Source organism: Stylophora pistillata, chromosome 1, assembly GCF_964205215.1.
Source record: "Stylophora pistillata chromosome 1, jaStyPist1.2, whole genome shotgun sequence".
NCBI lineage: Eukaryota > Metazoa > Cnidaria > Anthozoa > Scleractinia > Pocilloporidae > Stylophora > Stylophora pistillata.
The window spans coordinates 36637261-36659112 of record NC_142519.1 but is presented as its reverse complement, the minus strand read 5'-3'; the positions used below and the strand labels follow the sequence as shown (position 1 = coordinate 36659112).

General features: G+C 39.8%; 1 long non-coding RNA gene and 1 pseudogene across 2 annotated transcripts in view; one reads left to right on the top strand and one right to left on the bottom strand.

The window, feature by feature from the left end:
- The window catches only part of LOC148742287 (delta-1-pyrroline-5-carboxylate synthase-like), a 24311-nt pseudogene extending 8170 nt beyond the window's left edge, over positions 1 to 16141 (top strand). Inside the window, exons 4-14 of the transcript XR_015996071.1 lie at positions 2892 to 2906; positions 4508 to 4731; positions 5457 to 5616; positions 6241 to 6284; positions 6819 to 7143; positions 7456 to 7608; positions 8499 to 8691; positions 9316 to 9437; positions 9823 to 9997; positions 10611 to 10706; positions 15756 to 16141. The product of XR_015996071.1 is annotated as a delta-1-pyrroline-5-carboxylate synthase-like (transcript). The remainder of the gene's footprint in view (positions 1 to 2891; positions 2907 to 4507; positions 4732 to 5456; positions 5617 to 6240; positions 6285 to 6818; positions 7144 to 7455; positions 7609 to 8498; positions 8692 to 9315; positions 9438 to 9822; positions 9998 to 10610; positions 10707 to 15755) is intronic.
- A 265-nt stretch (positions 16142 to 16406) lies between these two features.
- On the bottom strand, positions 16407 to 20644 carry LOC148742286 (uncharacterized). Its single transcript, XR_015999391.1, has 2 exons — positions 20270 to 20644; positions 16407 to 18469 (listed from the first exon to the last, which is right to left on the bottom strand). It is a non-coding gene; the product is annotated as an uncharacterized LOC148742286 (long non-coding RNA).
- Positions 20645 to 21852: the final 1208 nt, after the last annotated feature.

Below are 21852 nucleotides of genomic sequence, written 5' to 3'. Positions count from 1 at the left end.
TGTCTCCTTTAATATGAAAAGTTAGTACTTGATCTTGCAGCTTTATGTGGTCTGTGAAATATCTCTCCTCTTCATGATTCATAGCAAAGACTCTATATCAATAAAAAATTCTTAATAAGCTCTTTTAAGTTTTTGTCTCCTAACTTTCAGAAGCTTCAAAAGGTTTTTTTTATTATTTAATTCTGAGCTCTGAATTAGATTTGAAATTTGGGATCCTGTTATTTGACAGTTGGTAGTTGTGGCAAATTTCTGGCCCGCAAATCTAATGAGCCTGTTTAAAGCCAAATTAAATATATTGTACATCCACTATTAGAAACTCAAGGCAGCTGTGTCAGTAATATTTTTTATCCAAATTAAAAATTTGTGGTAGGGTCTTTTTAGCAATTTTTTGACTAACACTTCCTCACAGCATTTAAATAAGCCATTCTACAATCTACATATTGAGCAAATTCTTTCACCTTTACTCAGCTTGGCTTTCCACTCTCTTTCTCTTGCTTGTAGCAGATTAAACTGATTGAAATTAAAATTGGTCTTCAAAAGGTGTCATTTATTGGTATGAATTGTGCTCATCAATTGAAAGTAATTTAATAACTTTTTCACCAAATAGAGATGTAAGTTAGATCATTTCATGAACTGCACATCCTATTCTAGAATTTTTTCAATCATATTTGCCCTTGAGTGTTTTTACTATTTGTCAGGTGCACTTACAGATGTTTAACTGCCATTTACAAATTCTTTCATTTTACACAATTAAATTGTTATAATCACCAATTCCAGCTCATGGTGTTATATCAGTTATCTTTCTGCCTAGGAAATTTCCTGACCTGTTTGTCATTTTGGAACATTCATAAAATGTTTTTTCTTCTGTTTTTCAAAACTATTTCAAATATTATTACTTAACTTGCTTTTCAAGTCAGAATAGTTTAGTTAGCTATATTAGGTAGATGGCATTAAAATAAGCAGCTCTAGGACCTTTTCACATCCACCCCAGGGAGGATCATTTCCTGGCAAACTAAAGGGGAGTTAAACGTGTGCAACTTCTGAAGAAAACCATTTGAAACAAAACTGAAATTTTAAGAATGGCAAGGACTTAGCCCGCAAGCAGACCATCAATTTACAGGTGCTTCTGCCTGACTTTGCCTGTGGGGCAATATGAGGTCTTAATGAGCAATGTGAGCTAATGAGAGGTCTTCAAGGGATTTAGCAATGATTGTTAGTGTCCCAATGGCATTGGCCAATTTTGTCACTGTCTAAGTGTCCCAAGGGCATTGGCCAATTTGTCACTAACTGTCCCAAAGGCATTGGCCAATTTGTCACTGTCTAAGTGTCCCAATGGCATTGGCCAATTTGTCACTGTCTAAGTGTCCCAATGGCATTGGCCAATTTGTCACTGTCTAAGTGTCCCAATGGCATTGGCCAATTTGTCACTAACTGTCACAATGGCATTGGCCAATTTGTCACTGTCTAAGTGTCCCAATGGCATTGGCCAATTTGTCACTAACTGTCCCAATGGCATTGACCAATTTGTCACTGTCAAAGTGTCCCAAAGACATTGGCCAATTTGTCACTGTCTAAGTGTCCCAGTGGCATTGGCCAATTTGCCACTGTCCACAAGAGTACATACAGTGCTGCTCACGCAGTGATCGAGTCATGGACTGCTAGAACCAATTTATTTGACGTTGATATTATGGTTAAAATAAATTAATTGATAGTGGTTAAGTGTGGTCTGTACTCTTATCTACAACGATATTAATTTTCACAGTGATCAAAATTTGTTGACAGTCGCGTGCGTCCACAAGATTTTGACTTCTGTGATGACAAATATCATTGTTGATAAGTGTACAGAACACACTAAACCACTGTTGATTTGTCAAGTAGATGGCTTGCCTTGCTCAAGGCCTTAAACTTGCCCATGGTTGAAGAAATGCTTGGCCACAGTGCTGATAACACGTCAGGGTCAGAGTGTTTGCAGGCTAGTGGGGTCTCTTCTGCTGTATGAGTGTTAATATCATTTGGAACGACACAACACTGAAGTTAAATTGCTAGAAATCATTTGTGACCATTAAGCAGTGATTTCCTCCCATGGGCATATATCATGATATGTTTTTTAAAGCAGAAAATCATTGATTTCTGAAGAGAGTAGATAAAAGAGGTTTCAGTGATAATTTCTGTTGGATATTATAGCAATATGGGACATGGGGAGCATAGGATGAAAGGCTGTGTCCTTTCCCCTGGCTTAGTGGTAAAATGTCACTGTCTCTGGAGGGGTTGGGTGAGGGGGAAAGACAGTGTAAAAGATTTCTAGATACACTCATCCATTGCTGTAGTTTCATTCAAGTTTTCTTTGGGCTGCACATCTCTGTTTTGTTTTTATTGCAAGGGACAGTATGCACCTATCATTCCACTTGATACCTCATGTATGAGTTATTCTTCATAATTATTCAGTCTTGTTTGGTCTTCATTATGCTCAAATTGCAAAAAGAGGCAGTGTGCACCACCCATCCACTTGATCCCAGTTGCATACATGTAACTTATTCTTCTAAGATTCTCCATGTACTGGAGGACTTGTTGGTAGCCACATAATGAAGTGGAACTGAAAATGATTGGACAGAGTTTTCAGAAAGCTGATGAGTAAGCTATATGTACATTATTGTGGAATTGCCATGCCAAAGGAACCAGAGAAATTGTCCAATTGTATGAACAGAGTAGCCAAAAACATGAAACTCGTCATCATAGACAACCTAAATAAAATTTTGTTAAACAGTTCAACTTAAGACAGTTTTATGTAGAATTTAGCTCAGTGCGAATGTAGTTAAAAGCTAGCCAATGAACTTTTCTAACACTGTCACTGTCTCCTTCCCTTACATGCACTTTTCTTCCAATTTGATAAGATGGCCTGGGCACCGGTGAGTAACATTTTCAATCACAAATCCCTAATTCAGTCACTTAGCATCATTTAGAGAGGTTAGTTGGCACAAGAAGTTGTAGTTAACGCTAGTGAAGACAAAATGTTGAAACTAATTACTTTCTGTTTCCCGGTTATTATCAATTCCAAGAATCCTAAAAAATATGTATTAATTTTAGCAGTTTCTTTAAACTTGAGAGGCCTAATAATTAACTGAAGTACAGCATGTACATGTTTATTTTATTGTCAAACTTTGAGAACATTACCTTTAATTTGTGGATCAGCAAGTGAAAAGTTTATATTATGCTCTGGCATATCAGAGATTGACCTGGTATTTTAGCGTGTCATGCATTTTTTGGCATTAGCACATAGCTGCATTGTGTCAGCCTGGCATTTTTAGCTTTTAACCCTTTATCATTAATCCTAAGAGCTGATTGCTAATTCCTCTTATAGCTGCTACACATTTCCTTTGTAAATTAGTTACAAGAATTTGGTGTTAGATCACAATAACAAATTCTACTTGATAAGTTTTGAGTATTCTCTTTACCTGTTTGCTGGATATTATTGAATATTATTGGGAGAAGTTACATGTTGATCACTTCTTGGAGTTCAAGGGTCCACCAACTCTAAGCACAATTTATCACAATTTATCTTTAGTTTCCTTGGTGACTCTGTCTTTTGTCTGAATTAATCTCACTCGTAGGATTGTTTGCTGTTCCTGTCAACGTCCATGTTTATGTTGATTCCAAAGCCTTGTTGCATGCTCATTGTAAACAGTAATGCAAAATAGTCACTCAGTACGAGCTGTTCTTCTAGTAAAAAAAATTTGGAATTTTGTTACAGAAAGCAGCCTAGTAGTGAAAGTCTTGTTTATAATCTTAGTCAGTGGACTTTTAGAAGAGATTAACAGATATCTTGTCCTTACAATATCAGTAAGCAAATTCTCCACACTGTTCACCAGTAGGGTACTGACTGGTAGAGTTTGTTGAACGATCAGTAGCTTCTGCAGTAGGTGATCATTTGCTTTATTCTCAGTACTGTAAAGTTTGATTCAGCAGTCATAATTATTGTAAGAAGAATTAGATGCTTGTCACCCGCAGGGTTAACCATCATTCAGTGTTCATCAGATCGTAGGAGCTGCAGACATTACTAATATCAGTCAGAGAGTTTTTAGCTTGATGTGACGCTAAATTCTCAAATTCTCAACATCTACTCATCGGTAATCAAACGACATAGGATGCAATTTGGAGTGAAAAAAACGCGTGGAAAACTTTTTACTGACAAAAACAAATTGTGCACTTCTTTGATCCAGCAAATAGCCACTGACAAAATTGAGAACAATCACTGAATCCTCAACATGACAGATACAAGTCTGCAGGTGTTCTAAGCATGTAGGAATCTTAGCTGTAGATAAAATTTTTGGAGCAATTTTCAATTATTGTGTGCTGAAAGTAATACGGAATTGCTTTGGGGTTTTACTTAACTTTCCTCTGTGACTTCCTGATGTTACTGTTAAGCTTCAACGTAAATGTGGATTTGATAATAACGTGACTGTTATTCCACTGCTCTTAAAAAAGATTCGATTCTCGTTGTTTTCATCAGGTGATAAGTGTAAAGGACAATGATAGTTTATCTTCCTTGCTATCAGTGGAAATGAAGGCAGATTTTTGCTGTTGATATTATCAGATATACAGGGCATTTACAGCGGCCCTCCCGACTTGCCTGAGTCTCGCCTTCTAGACACGTTCAGGCCAGCGGACGTCAGTAACATTGAATTTGGAGAAAAGTCACGTGTTGGCAGGGGAGGCATGGAGTCTAAAGTGAAAGTGTGTACTTCCAGTAGTTTGAAACAAGTTTGCAAAGAGTATGAAGGGGGAACTTTAGAAAATTGACCGTCCATGAGCGAGGATTGTTAGAGCACCGGATACTCTTTAAGGGGAGGTCAGGTAAATTTTATTGGAACGCAGCATTGAAATTCCCATTTGCAAGGAACAAGTTGTCATTCAAAAACATGGTGAAAGACCAGTCTTTTTGATTCAATAAAATCACAAAAAAGTACAAACGAGAAAGATACTAAATCTTGAGGTAAACTTCAGGGCAGGCAGACAGGTACTGAAATTTACATGCAGCCAAATCCTTTCAATTTTGGATTATCCGTACACAGCTACCTCTTTTCAATTATTCTCTGAGTACATTTTAGTTACCGTATGGCCTATAGTGCCGTTTTTAAAATTATCTGTAGTTTGAAAATCTCTGTTTTCAGTGGAGTATCTTTTCGGATTAGTGTGGACGCAAGGCAGAACGATGACAGAAAGTCACAGCACGGTGTGAACGGGGCTTTATGCTAAATTTAGTACGAGTCAAAAATCGTGTTATGATTCCTTTACAAAGGCAAGTTTACGTTTGAATCTTTGGGAAAGAGAGATCGAAACAGTTTCGCAGGACGTGTCTTCGATTTGCTCTCAGAGAAAAAGGTTTACAAAATAACGATGAATTATTTCAACTCTCGTAACTTAACCATTTTATTTTTACCTTCTTTATGGCTGTTCAGGCTGCAGCCTGGGTACCAAAGAGCGCTACGAGTGTAGTTTTAGCCAATGGTACAGGAAGTGATTACGTCATTCGTCAAGTTCTGAATAGCCGAAAAGTTGGAGCATTCTTCATTATGGTCGAAGAACCAGGGCCATCTGTAGAGAATCAGGCTGCGGCAGGTACGTCAGATTGTACCTTAGTCCATGTCATCGTCATGTTGTAGTTTACCTTATAGTGATTGGTTGGAAACTTAAGGCAGCAGGCCAATCGGAGAGCGCTTTATATTAGATCGAGACTTGATTGCGATACTTTTATGTTTAGAATTCTCAAACTCTAATGGCTATCTGATACAGAGTTGATCTCGAGCTTAACTTAAATATTAAGAAACGCTGGAGGGACAGGATCCTGAAATCAAACAATTAAAGAGGAGATTGGGATGTCCACATAGGGTTCTGTGAAATTATTGATTTTAGATGCCAGATTGGGGGCAGTTTTTGTAAAAATGCCATATCAGCGTTTTCATTCAGTGTGCATCCTGAACTAGGTACCGAGTGTTTTTAGTGATTACAGTGTCTGGTTAAGCCTTTCAGTAACTTCCCCCATTCCCCCCTCCCTCCTGAAAATTTGTGGTAACTCGCGCGTGATGATATTCCAAGTGGTCCAGGTTGATCCTGTGACTGTAAATTTGCACCTTCTTCTCGGGATATACTAGTTTTATAGAATTGCTTGCTGTAATTCTGCTTTCCTTTTTTTCTGCGTAAATTTGTTTTTAGGTTTCTTTTATTAAATCGCTTTTTTCATAGCTCGCAAAGGGGGAAGAGCTCTGCAAGCACTGACCGCTGACCAGGTACGGCTGTAGACTATTGAAAATGCTTAAGGCCGAACAGTTGTATGCTATTAATTGAATTCCATGTTCAGGCCTAGCCTGCAGAGCAGGCGGAATCCTTTTGTGCTGTTCAGACGAACGGAGGCAAACGCGAGGCGAGCGTGAAGTAACACGTTTCTCCCCTCACACGCGACTGGCACTCCGCGCTTGTCTCGCGCTTACCTCCGTTCCACTGATAAACGCCAAACAAATAATGTCTGTTCTGCAGGCTTCTTTGGGCCATTTCAAATTATCCAGACGTATAGGCAAAAAAAATGCACGGAATGGTTGTCGACGAGTTGTTTGACCAAAATAACCCAGAATTCCCTTTGGTTGAGGGGTAGTGTTCGGCTTTTGCCAACATCTTCTCTCTCTTTTTGCCTCGGCCTAGGTTTGGAGCACGACTTGAAGTTGAGTCTTCTCGCGCCTCATCTATCATTTCAACATTCAAAGGTCACGCGCAGTACTGCAGTTTAAATGATGCGCCTTTGTTTTTCTTTTACGTGTTTTGTCTAGCGGGTCAGAATCATTTACAAATTAGCCGACCTTCTTATCGAACGCAAGGATCAAATTCTATATGCAAACTTCAAAGATCTGGACTATGCTCGGTTTGAGAGACACTTAAGTGCCCTTATGATGGACAGATTACTTTTGACACCGTCCGTCCAAACTTGAAAACCTTTCTCAGGGACTGAGACAGATTGCGAATTCCTCGCACAACATCTTGGGTCGTGTACTAAAACGAACCAAAATCGCATATGGTTGAAAGCTGAAACAAGAAACTATTCCAATTGGAGGGCTTCTTGTGATTTTTGGATCTTGCCCAGCTGCTTTAGTGCAGGTACAGCTGTAGTAGGTTTAAATGTTTCTCATCCTATTCCTTACAAAGTATTGTAAGAATTAGAAGTTGACTTACCTGGTGTTTAGATATGAAAAGTATTTGTTCGTTCGTTCGTTTTGTTTTGTTTTTTCTTTTTTTGTGTGTTCCTGTTGACTTCTTCTTGATCCAAAGTAATCTGAAAACATAAAAATCCTGCTTTTATAAAACCAGGGATTTTGAGCCTTACCCATGGAAAACGAAAGGGATTTTTTCCCTCTGGTCTTGTTTGTTCATGTATTTGTCTCTTCATAAGCTGGAATTTTTTTCTCCAAGGTGGCCTGTTTAGCCATCAGCACAGGCAACGATTTGCTTCTGAATGGTGGTAAAGAAGCTTATCACAGCAACAGATGTCTTCACAGTCTTGTTGCAGAGGCTTTGTCCATGTACGTTCCCCCCTCCCCCTCCCCCAAGCTGTCAGTTCGGTAAGTTTTGTAACGGTGCTTAGGCTGATTAGCTGACACTAATCCAACATCCTTGTTGTTTTTTCGCCTCAACAGACGTCAGTAAATGTTTACAATTTTTACTGTCATTTGTAGAGAGAGTCAAATAATTTCGTGATAGTAAACCGGCAGCAGTAACTTTTTCTGAAGGATTAAAACATTAGACGGGCCCTTATAAACTTTTCATACATCAATTTTCTGCTCTCAATTTAAACTTTCTATTGACTACCATTGACTGACCTCCTCGCAGCCATTGACTTTGATTCAGAGTTTTACTGCCTTGCAATTCACTTCGCACGCTGAATGTGGACTAATTAGGTTTCAGTATGTCTTTGATGCTCTCAGTAATTACTCAGGGATGAACTTCGCAATTCTTTTGCTTTCCAAAACATGAATAAGCAAAGTGGGTACCCTGTTCCAGAAGTTCTCTCAGACCGCTTTTCGATTGGGTATCGTAAAACAAAACTCAAGTAATCACAAGGAGCCAATGACGGCTCAAATAAAAAAAAAGCAAGCGGTTGAGCGACCATCTCGCCTCTGGTTGTAGTTTTGGATCCGATTGGTCGAGGAAGTGGTACGAGTTTTCTGGACCAATGACAAGGCGCAGTAAATGAAACCAAGATGAAGACAATTCCGAATTTCTTTTCACACTCAAGCGGAAATTTCTCTAATAAATGAAGCGCGATGGTACGAAGAGCGTTGAATTGGGAAGGTTTGGCGTCTACCCTTCCCAAACCTCCTCTCCCTTCTCACCGGCGATCATTTCTCATAGAAGCCGTGCCACAGATCTGTGATCGAACTCTGTGAGCCGATCAAACCCGTGTCAGTCCTGTATTCTTTATATACTGACTGTGTAAATGTTATTCTTACTGTTAGGTCAGTACTCGAGAAGAGGTAAATCATCTTAATCAGTTGGATAAATACGTGGATGTAATCATCCTTCGAGGCTCCAGTGAGATGATTGAGCGCATTCAGACAGAGCAAAGAAATTCCTGTTCTTGGCATGCTTAGGGAATTTGCCACGTGTATGTCGACAAAGATGCAGATCTTGAAATGGCCACAAAGATTGGTGAGCATTATATAACTCATTATTGTACCTCATGCTTGGTGAAAAAGCGTTTCATTGCCGATTCTGCTCGATTTTTAATTGGAAGTAGTAATAACCAACGGTTGCATTCGTTGTGCTTAACTTCGCTCGGTGATTGGTCCAAAAAACTTGCAGCATTCTTCTAACCAATTATTCTTGATTCGAGTGCGATTAACGCGACAAGAACCCGCATTCTGCAATCTTCAGCGATAACTTCCTTGATACTACTTGTGGTGCTTGTGTGGGGATCAACTTTACCACATGGATTTACTTTACTTCAAGGATCGTGAAATACGAAAATTTTGGCTTTTTTTCCCAAAAACCATTTGATAACTCCCCCTATTCAACTAGATGTTTAAACGCGCAGAACGTATTCGGCCCAGCAAAGCTGAAAATGTTGGTCATCAACGAATATTTACCGAGATCTCATGGGTAATATCCTTAAACCAAACCGTTCTTCAATGGCTTTCCGTTTTGGCTTAATGATTGCCGAGACAAACATTTCGTTGTGGGTGATCATGCTCGTACGGTACATCTGTTAAACGTGATTTCTCGGCATCGATCATCTGTATTTTGGTTGCAGTATACTCTATTCTTCCTTTGTAATAATGGATTCCAAATGTGACTACCTTGCAGCTTGCAATGCTATGGAGACTCTTTTAGTCCACAGGGATCTTATTAGGTCACCATTTCTGGAACACATGCTGAAAGCTCTCAGGGAAAAAGGAGTAAGTTATGAATTTTTGTGTTATTCTGCGCAATTGAATTTATTTTGTCTTTGTTTTTGTTTTTGTTTTTTTCATCGCTCTATGCGTTTAAGCGTCAAAATCACGAAATTTGACAAAACTATGAAAACACAGCTTTGAGTAAAATTGAAGTGCGAAGCTGTTTTATTATTATTATTATTATCATTTTTTTATTTATTTTTTTTTTTTTCAATCAGAACGCTTTTTTTGTTCGTCGCTAACCTACGTAAGTTCGCTCATTACTCATGCTGGACAAAATGTGCGTCCTTATTAAGGACCACCAACTCACCAACTGACCCCGTTCGCTAATTTTGTTCTTATTCCTCGTATTAATTTCATTTGTTTGTTTAATTGAATTTCTTTTGAGGTAATAGTTCACGCCGGACTCAAGTTGGTCAAGACTTTACCGGCTCTGGCCAAGACTACGAAGAAAGAATACAGCGAGTTAGAGTGTGCAGTGGAAGTAGTCAGCACTACAGAGGAAGCCATTGATCGCATCCATCAATTTGCAAGCTCTCACGCTGTCATTATCACTGATAATGGTAAGAATATCTTACTTAATCTCTTCATAATCAGGGTTCTTCTCAGCTCTGTTTTGATCGCAATGATTTCGCGGAGCTATGACAGTGTGATGAAGATTATATCAGTGTTTTTGGTAATTCTCGGGATATTTAAGAGCTATTCACCGAGTGAGGGTGGTTATGCAGCGAGGTTAATATCCACCGCTAGCTACATGTAAAAAACATTAGTCTTTCAATGTTAACGCCACGCGCCATTTTAATTTGCCGCATATGTTGACTAAGCGTTTGCTAAAGTTTTCATTATAACAATTCAACGTCCGTTTGTTTCCAGTATGGGGCATTTCTTTCAATGATTGTAAGGTCCGTTTTTAGAGGTCATTTCTGTTGGCCATCATCTCTACAATGTGATGTTTCGTATGTTTGTTTGTTTGTTTGTTTGTTTGTAGAATCCTTAAAGCGAACCTACGTAAGCTGCGCAACGCAGAAAAATATAGACAGCTTACTTATGTTTTCTAAGTTTCTATGTTGTACTACATATTGCTCAGTTCACAAATTTGTAAGCCGCGCAAGATGCATTTATGGTTTGCGTTGTACCGATTACTAAAAGCCCCTTATCAAAATATTTTATTTTTAGAGGGGACTGCTAATCACTTTCTAAAAGCTGTGGATAGTGCGTGTGTCTTCCATAACACAAGCACTAGATTTTCCGATGGGTATACCTTTGGCCTGGGTAAGTATGAAACAGTGTGCTTAGCTATTACGGGAACACAATTGCCGTTAATTAGGTCAAATAAAAGATTCAGTTCGTGGAGCGCAAAAATTGATTAGTAACCCGATGGGAGGAGAAATTTGCTTCGGTACCAGTAACAAGGGTTCTAGTTATGGAGTGTGAAGGGTTAAAAGATTATCCCGAAGGGAAATAAAAATCTTATCGAATTTTTGGGAGGCTTGGATCAAAAAAAATGTAACCTGCGACGATCCTTAATTGGTAAAAAGGGATACTTTGGCTCATAGATATCAGAGGTCCGGGAAACAGGTTGCAGGCGCGCAACTACGGCAGTTATGGGATTGGATTTCTTATTTTGACACCGTAATGATGATGACATCCTCCATTCCCAGTGTTCTTCGTGTAGCGTGGCACCTTTCGTATTCTTTTTATGTAATCATTTGGAATTTAGAAGCTTGTAAACCTTTGACTTCCATCATTGACTCGGGGCCCGTTTCTCGAAGGTACAGTGAAATTAACGGGCCGGTAAAGCTGTTCTGTTTTTGCGGCTACTGTTTCCTATAGGAGGAATATGTTGTTATTCAATGTGGGGTTTCAGAAGATTTGTAAATTGTGCAATAAAACTATCAGCTAAAGGAACAAAATGTACTGGTTAGAGTACCAGAACCTGCGAATCAATTCTCTAAATTTTGATTGTAAAATATGGCTTCGGGCCTGGGGCCCGTTTCTCGAAAGTCCCGGTAACTACCGGGCCCGATAACTTATCGGGATGTTTAACGGGAAACTCTACCGGGCCCGAAATAGCGTTTCTCGAAGCACCCGTAAATTTTCCCGGTATTTACCGGGCCCGATGAAATAGCGGGTTGTTACCAATCTCCAGCGCACGCTTCACGCTCGTGCACGAGAGAAGGAGAAAGACTTGGGACTATAGCGTATTCGACGGTCTCGACATTCGGCTGTCATATTTGCTGCCGTGACGCTTTCTGAAAAACACCGCGAAGTTTTCGACGGTCTCATCATTCGATAACGTATTCGACGGGCTCAACGTTCGATTGTTGTCGTTGCAACTGCGATGATTTTTGAAGAGCACCGCGAAGTTTAACTTCAAAGTTAACGTTGTATCAGAGGAGAGCAAATTATCAATTATTGAGAGAGATCGTCGAGATTCCCGTATAACCCCATACTTTATTATACATTCAATTCTTGGAGAAAGAAAAGCAGAGGCAAAACTACAGATTTCCTTTGGGACTTCGGCTTTGTTTTTTATTAGTATGGGGTTAGACGGAAATATTTCCAGATCGTCATTTTGCGTAGCCATATTACTTGAAAATGAGGATCAATTGCCTTTTTTGGCTCGATTCGAAGACTTCGATCGACAATTTCGTTCTTGTCTAGGAGTCTTGTCATTTCTGGTGATTCGTTCTCATACTTCCCGATTAGGGATGACATGATTACGTTATTATTTTAGAACGCAACGATGTGAAAGGTAGGTGTATTAAAATTTATGGTAAGTTCTATTCGATGCATTTAACACAGTTGAATTGCTTTTCTTTACGTATTTGTGGAGTTCTTTTCTGTTATTGGGAGCTGAGGGTGCTTGTGGGTGCATAATTAAAGTAACTTGGATGTTCCTTCAATGGATGTTTATTGAACTTAATTGAATACATTATTTATGAGGTGATCTCTCACCAATACCCCAGCATTGCTTTGAAGGTGAGCTGGCACCTCATTTACCAAGTCTGGTTCCTGAGGTGGTTGCTCATCATAAATGTGGAGTGGTGTGTTGTCCAAAATACACATGTTGTGAAGCACAGCAGTTGCAGTAATAATAGTGCAACAACGACTTGGTTCAAATTGTAGTGCCCCACCAGAAATGTCAAGGCAACGAAACCTAGCCTTCCATAGGCCAAAGGCCCTCTCAATGGTGTTCCGTGTTTTAGTGTGAGCCTTCTGGTACTTCCTTTGGGGTTGTGTGGACACACTATCGGGCCTGAAAGGGGTCAGCAAATATGGCTGGATGCCATATCCACGATCCCCCAGTAGCCAACCATTTCTTCCGCCACCGCCTTCTAGGTGTATGTGCAGCATGCTGGCAGAAAAAATGGCTGAGTCATGGACACTACCATGCCATCTACACACAAAGTTGGTGAAGAACAGTCGTGCATTGCACACTGCCATGGTGTTTATAGCATGAAAGCCCTTATGGCACACATACAAATGTTCCTGATTATTTGGAGCCCTGATGGGTATCAAGGAGCCATCCACAGCCCCAATTACCCGGGGCATTCCTGCTATAGTGTAAAAGTCAGCCATTGTTGCCTGTAGGACAAGAACAAAGTATTCAATTTCTATGAATTTCAGGCATCATAGTCATCTAATTTCTTTAGACTTCAAGGGTTAAATGTCTCCCATTCCCTTCACCTTCAAAAAGAAAGTCCAGAAAGTAAACCTTGTAACTGTTTTTGTTCTTGGATTCACCCGTTAAATTCCTAAACCAAATCAACAAATGGTAAATGCCATAGCCTACATTACAGAGTTATAAATGCAAGCAGGAGGTTGCAGAGCCCAAAAGAAGCAGGAGAGTCACCCAAGGCAACTGAAGGCTTGAGTGCCTAGCAAACCTCCTAAGTACATCCATAACTCAAAAGTGTACAGCTGTGGCATTTACCACTTGTTTTATAACATATTCATTGACACATTGGAGCATTAAAGAAGTCCTTTCATTGAGCTACATCACAGAACCACAAATGTCATAAGTGTACACCCATGGGCAAATAGTAGACAATAAATCAACCAGTAAGAGCACCTGCTTTGCTTTAGATTGAGAAACAATTGAGAATTGAAATTTGCCCACATATTTAAGTTAACATTTTTCAAACCTTTCCACACGTTGGCTATTCTGTAATTTACAGTTAAGCTTCAAGCATTACTTCAAATCAGTATTTCGTGTGGGAAACACTATCCAGTCTTGAGACATTCTCTCCAGGCACCTGGAGACAGCAAGCAATGATCTGCTTACACTTGCCTTTGATACTCCCATGGTATCAGCTATGACTTTGAGAAAACTCCCTGAGGCATAGTAACGGAGTGATATGAGAACCTGAAAGGCATTGTAGATAAATGTCACTAACAATCAAACAGGATCCCTAATCAGAATATTCAGAGAGCAAGCAAACAACACATGCGGACCACCGAGGAAACAATGTAAACCTGAAATCTTTAAATTTAGCTACAAACACTTAATTTCCGCAGTTTATACTGACGGGAATTTCTCTTACGTAAATGTTCAGAATATTGTGAAAAAGAATGGAATTTAAAAGTTTTTTTTTAGAGTGATTTAATCATTTTCTTCAGTGAATGTCATGCGTAATTTTCTCCGACCTCCAATCGAGTTATCTAGCATAAAGCAAGCTAATATCATTAACAATGCGACCGAACCAGTTATGTGATTAGGGAGAAGAATTTTAAAGTCTATTCTTTTCATTTATCCATCATAAGCACAGTACACTTGTTGTATCACTCAGCTAATGCCGTAAGCAACAATTGTCAGCATTTGTGCAACCCGGCTGCGTTTAATGCAAGTCTCCGCGATCGCTGTACTGTATGATGTTTATTTCTATCTGTATAATGTCAGTTAACTGATTTCCTCCAAAAAGAAAAAAAAAAAAACTGCAATTAAAACACGGGAAACAGGTTTGCCTTGTAGTAAGATCAGGTTTGCGTGACAGGAACCCATTTCAACGTTCATACAAGGAAGCCATTTTAAAGTCATTACTCGCGGCGAGTGATTAGCGTTAACATGACGAAGTGTTTATCTACTCAATAATTTTCTCCACTGCCGTTTGTTAGTTAGAAAAAAAAAAAATGAAATAGAACCTCACAGTTATATATAGTGTTTCCATGCAAACGCCTTCAAACGGTGTACAATGAAACAACAACAACTACTTATGATATTGACCTGGGTTTCCGGAGACAGTGGGCAGCTTCTTGTCGTGTTTCTTTGTAGTTCCTCCTTAAGCTGCTCAACGAGCCACTCTATCCTTCCTCGCGAGAGCCGAAAACGTTCAATAACTTCACAATCAGCCATATCGGCTAGAAAGGGGCGTCTTTGATATAATCTTGGTCTTCGCGCTAAGCAGAAAAGTCCGCCCCCAGCCGCCATTTTGTTTGGTTTTTCAACATTTGCGACTCTCCGATAACTTTACGGGAGGTTACGACCTCCCGTAAATTACCGGGCAAGATATCGGTAAAATTAACGGGATCGAAACTAACGGGAGTTTCGAGAAACACCCGAAAAGTTTAGGGGGACTTACCGGGTGACTTACCGGGCTCGATAATTTACCGGGACTTTCGAGAAACGGACCCCTGTTCAGTTAATGAGACTATCGGAAAACGGGCCCCAGAATTTCTCCTTAGGGAATTATTTATTGATCCAATACCAAATTCTCCGAACTAGTTTCATACTATTTGTATGGCTGCCTGTGAGGAGAATTGCTAATGATACCTTGGGAGTGAACGGGCTAATCTAATTAAATACGCATACGTAGGATTTTTCAAAGGCGGTGGGAAGAGGGATAGGGGCGCTGTCACGAATTTCCGCGCTCTTATGTGAAATGGCTCATACTGCGTATTTACGCGTTTGCATTCAAGCGGGGAGAATGACGAACAAGTGGAGTATCTAGCCACGGAAAACATATAATGCCATGACGATCCTTTGGATTTAGGCAGTTTTCCAAAAGTGATTCTGAAGATTTGAATGTTGCTGACCTGAAAAGGTCGTTTTACAAAGGGAGGGGAAATTATGCGCGCATCGGGACTCCTACCTTCCAATTACACCCGTGAGTCCATTAGAACCTTGAAACCCTGGTATAGCTCCAGTGCTTTGGTCGGGGATGCACTTTGCCCGTTTTTCTACCAGTTGATTATCGTGGGTTTTCTTGCCCTGCGTAGGAGCATAGTGTGTCGCGGAACTTGCTATAGGTAGCGGGGATGGGAATTCATCGAGTCCGTCAAAGGTACAGGATACTAAATAAACACCATTATTTTATTTAGGTGCTAAAGTAGGTATCAGCACGGGTCGTATCCATGCCCGGGGTCCTGTGGGTGTGGAAGGATTACTGACCGCTAGATGAGTTATGACTGGCCAGGGACACACAGTGGATGACTTTGCTGATGGAGGCCTGCTCAAGTATCTTCACGAGACCCTCCCGATTGAAGGCACTCTTCAGGATTCTACTGACGAAGAAATGACTTCGGATAATGGCGACAGCGAAGTAATACAGAAATAATTACGTAATGCTAAACGTGTGCTTCAGTTTGCGCACAGTACTCGTTATACGAGTCAATGTTATGCTTTTGATGAGCGTATGTTTTGAAACGTCCCGCCCAAGAACGTATTATTATGTTGAATTAATTTAACTATTGCTCTCATGCTTGTATCTCAGTTATCTGTTTTTGTTATCCAACTACAATCCGTAGAGTACAAATAACGCAAAAGACGAGTACAAATATCATGCGTTATTTGTACACCAGAGAACCGGTTAGACAGGTTTTCTCGCATCGCGCAAGAATTGGATTAAAGTTACGGGAAAAAAGATGGCGGACAATTTGGATCATATTTCTGACGACGAAGACTCGGAATGGATGGCAAATTTAGATTTGAGTTTATTAGTTGAATCGAACGAAGAAAAAGAAAGCTAGACGACCAGGAAACTTCTTCATTTATTGAAGAAAATAGAAACAGTAACACGACAACGCGTCAATTCCGTCCCGCCTCCTGAAGTAACAGTTTGGCGGGTTGGATAATAAATAACTCATTACACGTTTGGTTGTGTAGTATCGCTGAGTATTTTTACTAAATACGGCACAACTCGTAAAAATACTCAGCAATAATACACAACAAAACGTCTAATAAGATATATACATCTTATTGCTAGACACTGTAAAAATATCATTGACAAGGGACTTTTTTGTATGGATAGCTAAAAGCGGAACCCCATTTTTAAGAAAATAGGATTATTTAAAACTGTTTGGTTGGCTTTGCGTTCGAGTTGACGCAATCTTGATATCTTGTTGCCGTTCTTGTGCTCCATGCTCAAGCGATACTGATGAATATACCGTAATAATAACTGTACGTTGACCCCAATAGTTGACTGTCAAATTCTCAGGACAGACTATGCAAAGCAGAAAACCTGACGCTTGATTAAGGATACAAAACTGCGCAAGAGTTTTCGTGATAATAATAGTTATTATATTGGTATTACCGAGATGTTGCTGTCAACCTCGAGAAACCAAGATATTGGTTTACTTCGTAATTCGGTTCTTAAGTCAATCCCGTGCATTTTCCACGGTTGTCCCCGGAGGAAAGGGGCAGCTGAAAAGTCCCTGGCCCTGATGCCTGTTACAAGAACATGCACAGTTTGAAAACAGTTCTTAAAGCAGACTCTTTGTCTGTTCGGGGGGAAGGGGGAGAGATAGGATCTGTGCAATCAGTTCTGACATGTGTAAAATGCATAGAACATTAACTCTGCTATTAGTACGGTTATCGTTATCAGGCACAATGAGAATTACATGAAAAATAAATAAAACGGAACAGAATCGTTGGGACAGAATCGTTACGACATCAATGGGTTCTCTGCATCTTCTATTTTCTATCTGCCCTTTCGCCCTCCCTTCCCTTCCCACGTACAAAACAAAGATAAGGTCGGCTTGCTGACAAGTATTAGGGAGCTTTAGCAATGACGACGGCAACGAGAACGGCAGAAAACAATAAGCTTAATGAGCAAAAACAATCGCCCCGCACGTGCGTTTAACATTTTGATGCACTTCTTTGCCGTTCTCGGCAAAACCATATTAAGAGAGTTTTAACTAGCCGTAGCGTATTGTAACGTGATGGGTATTTTCTCTTGCGAAATACTATTTATTAACAGATTTGTCTCCGATGAAGGAGACAGGTTCTACGTAACAGAGACTAAAGAATGTAACATTCAGAATAAAACCCAATGAAGCAAATACGTTTGATAAGTTCCTTTTTTAGCTGGTGCATATTCGCTCACGTTTAAACCAATCGTGTTCAAGCAAAATTAAAGGATGGATTAACTATCTGAACAGATCTGGGACATCACTGTCCGCCTGTTATCCTTTTTTTCCGCGAGGTAACAATCACAGTCACGTCATTTGCAGCCTGGAGACGAACGATTCCGGTAGCCCGGCTAAAGATAATACGGTTCTTCACAGCAGTGTCAGTACGCTTTCCCCTCTTCTCTCCCAGATCAGAACATGTGGACCGCTATGTAAAGAAATACTGCAAAGTAGTAGAATGATTATAGATTTATTCTTCAGTTTAAACTTATCTTACGTTTGTTCATATAAGCCAAATGTTCATTTTTTTTTCTTAATTAAGGTCGACAGACTTCGAAGATGATACCGATCGTATAAAAAGTCATAATTGTTGATCACGCTCCTCAAACTGCCATACTCCTAGCCTCGGTCGGATGATGAAGTAGAATTATTGCGTCTCACTATGAGCCACACGTTGGTAAGTATTCCTTCGCTCTTTGCTTCGCACTAATTAAACAGAACTAAAGAGCAAGGACTGGAACCAACTTGCCACCGTGATACTGGAACATGTAACCATTGGATCTTACCACGTAGTTTCTACTGTAGCACTGTATCATTCTGTGTGAGTCCTAGGAGTCTTATTCCTCTTTGTCTATATCTTCCTGCGTAGTAGGTGATGCCCATGGCTGGCGTTCTCCTAAACAAGGCTCTGTGTAGAAAATTACGGCGATAACGTAAACAATAAGTACATATGGTGAACGATCGTCGCAGTAGATAACGCTATTTAAGCAATAGCGAAAATCAGACCTGAAAAAAATCAGCCCTGTACGGGATTCGAACCACTGACCTCTGCGATACTAGTGCAGCGCTCTACCAATTGAGCTAACAAGCCAACTGGGAGCAGGCCGTTAAGTTGATTCGTAATAAACCCGTGAAAGTGATAAATCAGATACAGGCCTGATTTTTTTCCGGTCTGATATTCGCTATTGCTTAAATAGCGTTATCTACTGCGAGGATCGTTCACCATATGTATCTAATACCGCAGTTCAAAATATATGAGCTTCATATATTTCATTGTATCTGATTTATCACTTTCACGGGCTTATTACGAATCAACTTAGCGGCCTGCTCCCAGTTGGCTTGTTAGCTCAATTGGTAGAGCGCTGCACTAGTATCGCAGAGGTCAGTGGTTCGAATCCCGTACAGGCCTGATTTTTTTCAGGTCTGATTTTCGCTATTGCTTAAATAGCGTTATCTACTGCGAGGATCGTTCACCATATGTATCTAATACCGCAGTTCAAAATATATGAACTTCATATATTTCATTGTATCTGATAAAACAATAAGTGTGATCCAGAACACTATCCTCCAATCTTCTTGTGTCTAAATGAGAAAAACAATTACAGCCTTTAAGCTTGCGGAATGGACTACCACTGTAAACAGTCGAATGTACAGGGCACAAAAAGTGCAGATTCAGTTTCGAAACAAAGCATGCGTGGTTGGTTCCTTGAGGTCCCTCTTATATAAGTCTACTTACTTTGTTTGAAGTAACAAATCATGCTAGTTGAGGGCTTGTAAATCTTGGAGCTGATGCAAAGGGTGGGGCAATGTCCAAATGATTGACAGCGTAACCAATAGCATTTAAACCAGAAAATTTAACACCCAACACCAGGCCCCAGTTGTTCAAAGGGCGGATAACGCTATCCAACGGATAAATCGCTATCCAGCGGATAAGTGTTACCAAAACGTACTGTGCTATCCACCGGATAGAGATTTATCCAGTGCATAGCGTTATCCATCCTTCGAACAACCGGGGCCAGGAGTATAACACTTGTTCTCCCTAGCCGAGTAAAGCCTGCTGCCACTATAAATATTCCAGCTAATAAACCTATGGACAGAATTGGAGAAGATTCATCTTTAAGTGAATCTTGAAGTCAAAATTTCATCCACCATGAAGTGAGGTTTACGCCTGGCTTGCATACATCTCTCTACATGCGCTCAGACTATAAGTTTTGAAAATTTGAAAAGTCTGTTTTGACTTAAATGGAACGCCATAGATTGGCGCGCGCGAAATACCACAAAAACGATTCTACAATAAAAAACTTTTCATTTATTTTCTTAAGTCAGAACAAGAAACTCACAATTCATCGAAAACATTACTTATTTTCTCTTTTTTTTTTCACTGTTGTCACTTCTTTTTTTTTTTTTTATGCAACAAAAGCGAAGAATGTTCGTTTGTTTTTTTTTGTGCAATAAAGGCGTACAAGAGAAGCAGAGCCGGATGGCTTTTTCCCGACCGGCTCACGTCAACCCGTCCAGCCCTGCACACGTCAGCTTTTGGTACACCTTTCTATGGGATTGCGCGAGCGGGGCCAGACGGGTCATATGATAATTTTACTAATCCCCGCGACAAAAACGATCATATGCGAGCCTTAACAGGATCATAGTTTATGTTACTGGCCTTAGTGATTGCTAACTACTTACAGATATACAAATGTAAGTATTACCTGCCCCGTAGAAAATTTTCCTTATTGTACTAACTCTACAAATCTTGTATCTTATGAGCATATCAGGTGTTATTCTTCCTACTGGACCTAGAATGGCTTTAAACAAATACGGACAAGCTGCTAGGAATCGGGCCAGTCTGAAATGCGAAAAAAATAGACATTGTCTTTGCGTCGGCAGGTGAACTCACAACTTTTATGTACATCCTATAAAAAGCATACGTCTCTTTGGTGGTTTTGATAATGTTTTGTTCGTTTAGCTTTTCATGTCTTAGTCTTGCCTAATTTCTATGAGAATTTACTTTAAGGAGATGCGGAGAAAAGGTTACTGGTAAGGCTCATTTTTTCAGCGTCTCGAGTTGGCCCGCCTGACCAAGACCAACGATGTGGCAATTAGAGAAAAAAAAGCAAATTTAAAAATTGCCAGGGAGCTGGACTAAATCAAAGTCATCAACAATGGATAGTTCTCATTTGACTTTAATCCATGGGTTTTAAGGACCTTAATCACAAAATAATGCTCTCAAAGACAAACAGCTGACAGAGTAATGGTAGCAAATTTTAAAATGTCGACTATTTCAGCGATATTCCCTTGTCATAGATCTAACAGAGGATAAATTAATGCTCAAGACTTCGTGTAAACTTTTCAAAACTCGCCACAGTTGCTTGCCTAACTCTAGAGAATCATAAGGAAAAATGCTTATTGTTTGACTTTGCCGCAGATGCCTGATCCAGTAAGGTGACAGTTTTGATGACAGTTTAATGACATGTTACAATATTACAAGAAATATGCACTGTCCGCAGTTAGCAAAGGCTAGTCGAGGCGGGCAGTGTTTAATGTATATATTAAAAAATATAAATAAAAAAGATTTACAGAGGAAGAGATTCAAAATTCTAGACAAATTACAACTCAGAGCAGGAAACTTTCTTTTCAATTCACTTGTCCCTTCGCACATGTGTAGTGTGTATTTTACTTGTCCGGACCACAAAACTACTTGTCCCAAAAAATCGGCAACAGCAATTTAGGGTTTCAAAAATCCTCTTTTATTTCAACCATGCCCCAGTTAAGTGGAAATCAATGGCGACGCTGAGCGAAGAAATCAAATACACAGCTTGCACAAAAAGAAAAGAAAGTTTATTTCCTAGGCTCTTAGTTGTAAAATACGAGAAAAAATGATTTATTATTTATCCAAAGTCAGGCAACGTTAGAGCTCTACAACTTAGGCCTAGTTTATACGTTACTTCAGTCGAATTTAATTCAGACCAATTTAATCCCATTAAATTCGTCTTTCCTTCGACGTAAACCGTGGCGTGGTTTTATCCCATCTGGAAACTCGATTTTTCTCTTATATTAGGAATTGTTTATTTCATCTCTAAAATCAATACCATCGAATTTAATTCTCTTCCCAAATGTAGTGCCTCGGGTCGCTGCGGAATCGCCAAAATAGATTGAGAAAATACATTAAGAAAATGCATGTAATTTATTCGACGCGGCGCTAGCGGGACGTTGAAACTGAAGACGCGTTATCGCTATTTTATCCGTCTTACCAAGACGGATAAAACGTCAAGGACGAATTTAATTTACCAGA